This window comes from Triticum dicoccoides, chromosome 2A (assembly GCF_002162155.2).
Source record: "Triticum dicoccoides isolate Atlit2015 ecotype Zavitan chromosome 2A, WEW_v2.0, whole genome shotgun sequence".
Lineage (NCBI taxonomy): Eukaryota > Viridiplantae > Streptophyta > Magnoliopsida > Poales > Poaceae > Triticum > Triticum dicoccoides.
In genome coordinates, this window is record NC_041382.1 from 572,239,307 (window position 1) to 572,249,749 (window position 10,443).

The window sequence follows — 10,443 nt, forward strand, 5'->3', positions numbered from 1 at the left end:
GGCAACCCAAGAAAGCCTCACACATGGAAATGAAAGCGGCAAGGTATACAATGGAGTTGGGAGTAAAGTGGTGGAGCTGTGCTCTGAAGAAGTTCAAGAAGCTCCGGAAAAAAGGATGGGGCGGCAGAGAAAACCCTCGGTCGATGTGGGTGGCTAGGAGCACGCACTCACCATCGCAGGGTTGAGGTTCGATCTCTCTCCCGAAAAGACGCGCAGCCTCGTGGGGAATGACTCCCCCCTCGACCATGTCGTCGAGGTCCTCTTGCCAGATCACTGACGGCATCCAATCGCCCTGGATCCAGCCCTTGGGCAGAGCAGACCTTGAGGAGGATCCGCCCCGAGCAGATCTTTTCCCCTTCCCCTGCGCCGCCGCCTTCTTCACGCGCTCCAGAGCGGAGGTCTTGCCCTTCGTCATCGTCGCCGGCGAAGTCTCGCACGGGCCTGCTGCGCTGGGGCGAGAATGGAGGTGGCGGAAGGACTTGCGAAGGGAGAAAGGGAGAAGAAAGGAGGAGAAGAGAGCGCACTGCTTGGAAACCCCGAGCCGGTGATTTATAAGGGGCCGCTCTCGAGTGGCTGACTGGTAGGCCCAAACTATCCAGTCAAATCCCGCAGTGGACGCGCGCGCAGTACGTGGCGAAAAAGGCGACGCGGGGATCGAGGAGCTTCCGCTTTATCGCTTCCGATTACTGTGGCCGCTCCCGTCCCGCGCGCTTCCCAAAATCCGAAATCCCACGACATCCGCGGGCTGCAGAACAACTTGTCAAAACGGAAGACCCCGCCTGCGCCGATGCTCGGTATGTCACAAATAAAGAAATTCAGTCGACGAAAGGCCTGGAATGGATCAAGGCGACTAAAAAAGGTTGGCAACGTCATCCGTGACGATTGACCCAAAACGAGGTGCTCACGTAGCCCAACGAACCAGTCGGAAAGATCTCCAACTCTTTCCCCACTCTAACCTCGATCCATTCGGGGGCTAATGATGAAGCCATGTACCTAGGGTAGGGGCACGGACCTGTCCAAGGAGCCCTACCCTAGGACATCCCTAGAAGAAGTCACCTTTCAATCGACTTGAAGGTATCCCACTCAACGGGTTCAAGACACTCGACCAAGAAGCTATCACTCGACCATGAAGCCAACCACTCGACCGCCAGGAGACCTAAAGTCACTCCGCAGGCAAACGGCCGGCTATCAAGTAGTCTTTATGGCCATTATAGCACTTTATTAGGGGCGTTACCAGTAACGCCCAACCTTAAATGTACCTTAAACCCTGCATTACTGAGGGCAGGAGGGGCCGGCGAACTCTATATAAGCCACCCCCCTCCTCAGTATGAAGGGTTCGCACCCCTGTTATTCACACGCCAGTAATCCAGTCGACCGCCTCCGGGCACCGAGACGTAGGGCTGTTACTTCCTCCGCGAAGGGCCTGAACTCGTACATCTTGGTGTGTTTACAACTTCCCAATAGCTGAGATCTAGCCTCTCCATACATACCCCCCTACATCACTGTCAGAGTTAGAACCACGACAAAAAGCGCAACTAACCCTTGCTCATCATCACAATCCAGTTTGCTCCTCGCCTATTTAAAAGAATGAAATCTTGTGTCTTCTGTCAGCAGAAACATATGCAGTAATGACCATGAATAACATTAGTACATTACTTACGTGTAAGTTGCGGAGGAAGACTGGAAATTGTTCTGTGTCTGCGGTATAGTCTCTCCATGAAGGAAAGATGCGCACAAAGTTCCTGACAACAACATAAGCTTCGTCTTCTAAACTGGGAAGAAATGGAACAGGGGTCCTATTTGCTGCAATTGGGGCTCTCTCTGGTTCAAAAAGGGATTTGGCAACTGGATTTGGTGTACTCTTTGCTGGAATGGGGGTTTTGCGTCGTACAGCTGGTGCTATGTCAAATGGCATAATCATACTATTTGCTGTAGTTGGGGTCTGCCGACTTGGGGCATCAGAAATGACCAGTGTAGTAGGGCTAGAGTCTGCTAGAGTTGGGGTATTTTTTGGGTCAGGTGATATTGCAACTACACCTAATGGGCTATTTGATTTATCAGGTGCCACTACCTTTTCCAAATACTTTGCTTGTGCTCCTCCACGATCAGCAATCGCCCTCTTTCTTTTGAACGTCTGATACACAAGAACAACATTTGAATGGATAAATATGGTATGATGACAAATGGAATATGTACTGAAAATGGATAGGCAGGGCGTATTCACATACATGATGTGTAAACTAAGCTAATGGCAGTTCAACAAAGTAGAAGCAATGCAAAGCATCAGTTGCAAGATATGTGCGAGCAATGTAACCTTGGAAAGTTAGAGCAAGTACCTTGATGGGTGAATAAGATAGGGCATCTTCCTCTGACTCCTCCACTAGGGAGCTACATTGACTTAGGTCTCCCTCTAGCTCAGAATCACTGTTAGGATCATATTCTGAGCATGAATCTGTAGGTAGAGAGCGTTTGCATTGCATTGCATCCAGACTTGATTTCAGTCCCTTAATGCCAAGTTTGACAGCCATGGCATTGTTCTGCTTTATTCTTTTCATGCGCACAAGCTCATAATCATTATGATGCTGCTCAGAATTTGAGATTCATGAAAACATAAAAAGTAGTCAGATTATCTATGGAATGCTTTGCGGATTCAACTCGGAGAGTGTCTCCCTATAAACCCATGTCTCCCTATAAACCCCTGCATATGCAAAGTTCACCTCCCCAACCGTGCTGACCAGACCACACACAGAAATACAAACCCCTTATGTCTCTATAACAGGCAGGCACACATTTCAAAACTGAAGCATGAACATTAGAATCATATGAAATTCGTATTTGAACAAATAAACTAAGCAATTATTAGTGGCGTAATGTTTAGCTTCAAGGGTGGAGTGTTGGTAGTGCGACACAAAGCAAGTAGGTAGATTGTATTCCATGTAAAAGATCGAAACCTATGTAAAAGCTGGAAATGACACTTTCTTTCTATACAATGCAGTGTTCGCTACCCACACATGATGGAAGAGATCACATACAGAAATACTATTCACTCATGTCTACGGTTAGTATTTAGAAACAGGGTGGTCCACCCTAAAAGAATATTGACAACAAATATGACAAGGCAAGCATAGATGTAGTGAATCAATCATTTACTTGTGAGCTTACTAGGACAAGTATGCAGAATTGTAACTGCAGTAAGAGACCGTCCAAAATCTGAATGAAGAAGTTTGTCTAGCACTTATTGTTTGCAACTAATCGACGTGAATAATTGGATATTATATCGAATGAGTAAGAAAGACAAGTATAATTGTCAACAAACCTGGCTTGCAGTAGTAATCTGGGTCAATGTCACTACGACCAACAATCCAAAATGACTAGTTTCTGTTCCGAGGGCCGGAATTTTGAAAACCCTGTGAACTTTAGAGGTACTAAAGATTACCGAAATACATCTGAACCATTAAGTGTAGGTAGCACTGAGCACACAACAAACCCTAATGACAGTCCTGCCTAATGAGTAATGAATCAATTAGAAAATAGGTGATGAGGAGTGGCTGCTGAGTGTTGAGGACGTATCTCAGGATAAATCGGGTTGGCTTGGTGGGTGCTGCACACCTGAGCCCTGAACGGACTGGGAAGGTAGGCACGGCGGTGCGCCCGGGCAGCGGTGACGCTGCTGGGCGAGCGGCTCCTGGCCTCCTGTTAGTCCGGCGTCTCCTCCTAGAGTCATGCCATCTGGGGACGGCAAGTCGCCGGCGAGGCAGGCGGCTGGGGGCGAGTAGAGATCGGAAGCACACAACAGAACTTAGGGGAATCGGGGCCTGGGACGACCCAAAATCCCATGGTGGGCTGGCCCACCATGGGCACCCTGTAGAGATACATACCCGAGCGGCGAACATGCATTTTCGAAACTAATTTAGGAACATTTAGCTGACCAATTGAACAACTCTGTTTTGATAATATCAGATTCGTATTTGAACAACTAAGCTTGTTTAGCTTGATGGGTGGAGCAGTGTTATTATGACACGAAGCATGTATTCTGATCGTATAGTGATCATAAAAGGGGGAAACTCTAAGCATATTTTTTATAGCAAAAGAGGGTTTCCCCTCCGATTTCTATTAAAGAAACCACCACGGAACCAACATGATCAATTAAACCCTAAGCATGATCAATTAAACCGTATTATGGCTGTGCCATGGCAGATTTGAAGCTGCAAACCGGAGATATGATACTTAGCATCCATTGTTTGCTTCAAACTAAGAACTAAATTCTAAGAGCTGAAAAGAAAGTAGAGTAACCAAGTTAAGATCTATTTTCTGGCTGAGATCAAAAAGTTGAGGAGATATGAAGTACCACCTCTCTTGCGGCACCGTGTAGGCATCTGGGGTGCGATGGCTGTCGGTGGCGTTGAAGCAGATATGCGACGGTAGACGGGTGCATCGGGGGATAAGTCCCGTTGCGGTGGAAGAGAAGGTCATGTGAGCGGCCCCGGCAAAGAAGACAACGGCGCCGATGAAGCGAGAGGACGTGATGCAAGGCTATTGGTCCGTCGCCGTGGATGATAAACGTCTATCTCTAGCAGTGGATGACGCGGTCTTGGTAGGCGCTCCGGCATGGTGGAGGACAGTGGCGATGGATGTGGTGGAGGGCGGCGGCGATGGATGGGGTGGCGAACGGAGGCTGGTGTGGGGATGGGGTGTTCTAGCGCGGACGGTGTATGAATGGAAAAATGGAGGGAAAGGTACGGGGAACCGTGTTTTTGGGACGCACCTATCTGAAATATGGGAAATTTACAAACTTAGCCCCCGTTTAAAATTTGGACGTCTCGTCGGTTGGGGATAGGACGCTAATCTCGCATCTCGCCAATATTTGCCCAAAGCGATTTCGGGCGAGGAGAGGGTGGTTGGCGCCCATGGTTGGCGCCTACAGTGTATGAACGGGGCTGAAAGGTAGGGAGGTTGTGTCACATCTGAGTGAAGTTGCAAACCTGCCCCTATTGAAAATATTTGCCTACATCGATTTCGGCCGAGTCGAGTTTGTTTTGCCGCCCACCATGTATGAATGGGGAATGGAGGGAGAAACAGAGGTCTTTCGGACGAGTTTGAATCAAATGTGTTTTGCCGCCCATGTTTGACACCCACCGTGCCGGGATGGGATTAGAGGCAGTCGTGTCATGTCTAATTGAAGTTACTAACCTACCCCTATTTAGAACAGCGGAAATCGGGCCGATGGATTGTCCGTGTAATGGGTAGACAGTAATTTCCATCTCCCAAACACTTGGCTTCGGGAAACCGACGTGGGAGTGGACATTTTGCTGCTGCTTTCGAATTTTGGGACAATAAGCATCCACGTTTACCCTGGCAACTACATTCGAATCCATTTTGTATTCCTATATGAATCTTTATAAATCATTCTATGTGTTTTTATATATCTTCAAAAGGACGACAAAGATGTATTCCACTGTCATATATGAATATGGTTTACAAATGCCGATACTCAAATTCAGAAACTAGAATCCAGTTTAATGTGAATTCGAATATTTGGAACACTTCATGTCCAACTCAAATGTCACACGCAGCATAATGTGTACTCCCATTTAGATATGTACACAAGCGATGTATCAAGATTCAAATACCGAGTCAATCAACCAAGAATGTATAGAACTAACAGACATATAAACACTTATAGAGTATATGGATCAATAATATCAACTAACATACATAAGCCAGGCTGCTGTACTTTTTTTGTCTACAACAACATCCTTTTTTTAGCCAGCATCTTGGCCCTTTCCTATGCGTGCCACTTATGGTCCATCTATACTACTACTATTGCTGAATGCACATTCAGCCCGATTGACATATTTGTAGGTCCGGCACAGCAATCCAAATGAAATGTCTCCGAGTCTTATCAATTAATACAGACTTGTGCTCAAATAAAATTACAATCCAAAAAACAAAAAAATTATTACATGATCTCTAAAACAAATGGTTTGATTGATTACATGAATAGACAACACAAAGGTTATTCAACTATGGAAAGAACATTTCACCTATGATTTACCAAGTAGGAATTTAATTTCCTTTTTTCCTTCAGGACCTTAACAATCTGGTCAGTCTCAGCTTGCTTCGTTTTGAAATCCACCAAATATTTAATGGTTGTCTTGAGTACTGCTTGTGATTGTGTTGTTTGCTTCCTCAACATGTCAACTTCATCTCTAACTGCAGAAGCAGAATCTCTTTCTACCACTAGTTTAGCCTCTAGAGCATCAGCAGTTGGCAATTCATAATGCACGATTGGGTCGGTGCCACTGCTGTGGGATGATGCAACGTCCATGGGACCTCTCTCTTTGATCTTGGGCTAACCTGTTTTGCCATTAAAGTTCTGATTGGATTCAGAAGAGTTGAAGTTAGCAAAACATCTCAACTGGGAGTTATAACAGCAAACCAGCTAAACAAACAAGGAATTAAAGAGTTTCAATTGGATGCTGAAAAGTAGTTATTAACATCATTGTAACCCGTTGTTGCAGCAGCAAAGCAGTTAAATAAACAAGTAGATATTTAAGTTAAGACAAACAGGTAATTCTTAACAATAAGTATCAAACACATAGATATGCGCAGTCTACAATATGATTAACAGGCTGTGCAATTATGTAATCAGTAGCAAACTAAATTAAGCCAAGCAACGTAATTGAAATTTTTTGCAATAAGTGGCTAACTAAAATTCTGAGAAGCAGGTAACTAAACTTACGCTAGTTCTTTGTACAGGCACACTGCAACTTCTTTTTCGCCTACAAGGTTGTACGAAGGAGTCCATGGCATCAATTTCTTGGATACGCAGTCCCAATACTTCTTTCTTCCCACACTGCATGGGTAAGTCGAATGGTTAATCTGGTAAGACGGTGCATCCTAGATATGTTATATGAGGACGTGTAGTCAGACTAGTTGTAGCCAAACACATCACACTGGCTTTTACTGTATATTTCATGCAATTACTTTTGGCATATCGAGATCTAAGCAATCTATAATAGGATGAAAAGACTGGCATCCTTCACATTATTGGCGAACTCAGTTCATAGAAACAAGCAATTCAACCATTCTGTGGGTAAATCAAAAGCGACACTGGAATATTTTTCACTATCCAATCATACATGCAAAAAGGGGCGATGCCACCATAGGGGCTGGTATGGGCGGCCGCCTCACGTGGCTGGAAAGTGTGCACCTAGCTTGAGTCGTCCAGGTTGGCCCACACTAGTTTTGTTCGTCCTAACGCACGAGCAGGCAATGTAAAAAATGAAGAAAAATGTTTCAATTTGGATGGGCCAATAACATAAGTGCAATGCAGGCCCTATAGCAGGCTCGCAGCCCAAACGAGCGCCTCCCATATCGATTGACAGCGGGAAAAATCCCAATTCATTCGCTCCAGCCTCCAGTTTGGTTCGCTCCTAACCTAGCCGCCGCTGGACAGACCGACACAACACTTCCTCGTGCCCTCGTTGGAGGGTGGTCGCTGGGCTTCAAGTGAACGGAAGGACAAGAAGATGAAGATCCAACCCTGGGTGTATCCTGCATGGGAGGCAGCAGCGGCAGCACGGGCATGGCATCGAGCTTGCGCAAACGGATAGTCGCAGCTTGCAAGAGTAGCATGCGCAACGAGTAGGTACATCACATCCCTGATTATATCTAATTCAACTCTTCAATTTCTGGCCAATAGTTAAACCTGATGGTTTTGTAAAACTGCTTGTATGTAGGGAATCTATGAGAAAATGAAACCAAATTCTACTTATTTTATAACTCCCCCAATCAATACTGACCTGACTGAATCTAATGTATCTAATCAAGTTTCCGGTGCAAACAAACAAGCTCATGTTGTTCTTGAGCCTGAAGTGTCTAATGAACAGACTGCTAATGAAGGATTTGATGCAAAAAATTTACATGCTTTTGGTGATGAACATATAGTGTCTAATGAGGGATCTAATGCAAGCATTTTGCAAGCTCATTGAAGGATTTAGTGTCTAATGATGATCTACTATGTTGAGAGAGACAGAGATTTGCAGGCATTGATGACAAGCAAATTATAGTGCATTTTCATAGCTTGAGGAAACGTCGAGGCCATCTACCAGAAAGTCCCCGTATCATGAAAACATAGGATAAATACTTTTCTAATCTGTTGTTTGAAACTATTGGCATACTTGTGCAGGATAGATACATTGATATGCAGTTTGCGCACTGGTTATACGTGGAATTACACTTCGATATTTTCAGCCAAAGAATGAATAATTCAAGCAGGTACAGACCATGTTTGTAGTCCTTGTACACCATGTTGCATTTTGTGTTTTTGGTGCTTGCATCATTTAGTGTTTATAATCTGAACTACTTTGGATCATTAGCTGGTTTTCAAAGTGCATGTAGCTTCACATTTCTCAAGTTATGTTGATTTCCGGAGTGCAAGTTCCTTCGTATTTTTTAAGTTAAATGCTCGCCCCTGGTAACTTGAATTCGTGGATCAGCCACTGCACACAAATCATATACGAATGCTAGTAGGAATCAAATGAAATGCAGGGACTTACGCTAGCTCGTTGTATAGGCTCACTGCAGCTCTGCTTGCGCTTGCGATGTTCCATGTACAAGTCCATGTTACCACTTGCTTGGATGTGTAGGCCTTGTGCTCCTTGCATCCCCCTCTGCATTTTTGACACGGCGAATGGTTGACCAATAAGAGGAATCGACCTTGATGTTGTACCGGAGGATAGATACTTACAAGGTTATAAGGGTGTGCAGGATGTGTACCAGATCCCGTAGCGCCGTCATGCTTTGCTAAAAATGGATTTGCTTGTTTTAGATGATATCTTTAGAAGAAATAAGAGTTAAATTCAGAGTTGCATATGTGTGTAAGCTAAGAGAGCAGTGAAAGGATATCCAAACATCGTCGGAACAGTGCACAAGGGAGTGATGTGTGGATACCTAGTTCGGGCCGGCGTTTGGGCATACTCGCCTAGCTAGAGTGCGAGTCACTTTAGAGCCGTTGAGGGTGATGCGTTGGCATTGGCTGGCCGCGCACGAATGCAGATCTTGAGTGGCAGCGGAGCGCTACGATGTAGTGGACGAGACCGTTGGTGAAGCCCCAATGGCCTCGGGGGGCGGAGGTGCGACGATGTGCTCGGTGAAGTAGCCCCAGTGAGCCGGGAGACGGCGTCGGTGAAGCGCACCTAATGCGGTGGAACTCGGTGTTTGTGAGGCACGTCGGTTGCGGCGGCCGACGTTGTCGGTGGACCACCCGGTGCGGTGGACGAGGGCGTAGATGAGGTTGCTCCGGTGTGGTGGTGAAGAGAGACCGTCATCTTCGTCGTTGTCGTCCGGCACAGAGGTGGGGAACGGTGGGGAAAGAGACGAGACGAGGGTGATATGAGGGTTGGTGGCGAATTAGCGATTTGAGCAATCTGGGCGCGGAAGGGGACGGTGGAGAAGAGAGATTTTGCAGGGCTGGAATTGGGGCCGCCAGATATTTCAATCCGAAACGTGGAAGCGCGAACTTATATTGTTGTCGTCCTTTTTTGGGGGGAGGGGGTGGGTGGCTGGGTGCTAAGCGTCCGTCCGACACACGCGACCACCCCGACAGGACTATACTTCGGTGCCTTAAGGCACCTGCCTTTGTGTCCATGACATGTGGGCCCAACAGGTGGCTGGCCCACATGTCAGTGACACAAAGGCAGTTGCGTTTAAGGCACCGAAGCAGCGTCCACCCCGACACGACCCTGGTCTGCCTGGTACGCCTACATTTGAGAATGCAAACGAATCTTCTTTCATTTGCAAACGAATCTGTATGTATTACCATGCCTATGTTTTCCTTGCAATAATTAGTCATTCAAAACGAGATACTCCATCTGTTCACTTTTGTAAGTCGTTTCAGACAATTTAAAATGAACTGTTTTGCACATTGTTTGAAATGTCTTCAAGGTCTTATAAAAGTGAACAGAGGGAGTACTATAAATTAATTAATGAGGAGTTATTTGAAAAAAATCGAAACGGTACCGACGCTAACGTGGATTAGAGTGTGTGTCACATAATTAGTTATTTGAATTAGAGTGTGTGTCACGTAGTTAGTTATTTGAATTAGAGTGTGTGTCACGTAGCGATCTCCAATTCTAACATGGATTTCGCATTTCACTCTATCCACGCTACTTTTTTAATAAAAATTCATATGTATATGATGAACACCATGGTAGTGAGAGAACTTTTGGATGGATTCAAACATATGACCTACAAAATAGCACAACAAACTGAGTCAATGTCAACTTTTCGAAACTTAGTATGGCACGAATTCGAAATAATTACCCATATGCCTGGTCCTCCGTTCAAATCTTACAATGTACACCGAATTGAAACATCGATATTAAGTCTCGTACTATGTACATTCAAATGTTGTTTTTAGCCCCCCCCCCCTCCCCCCCG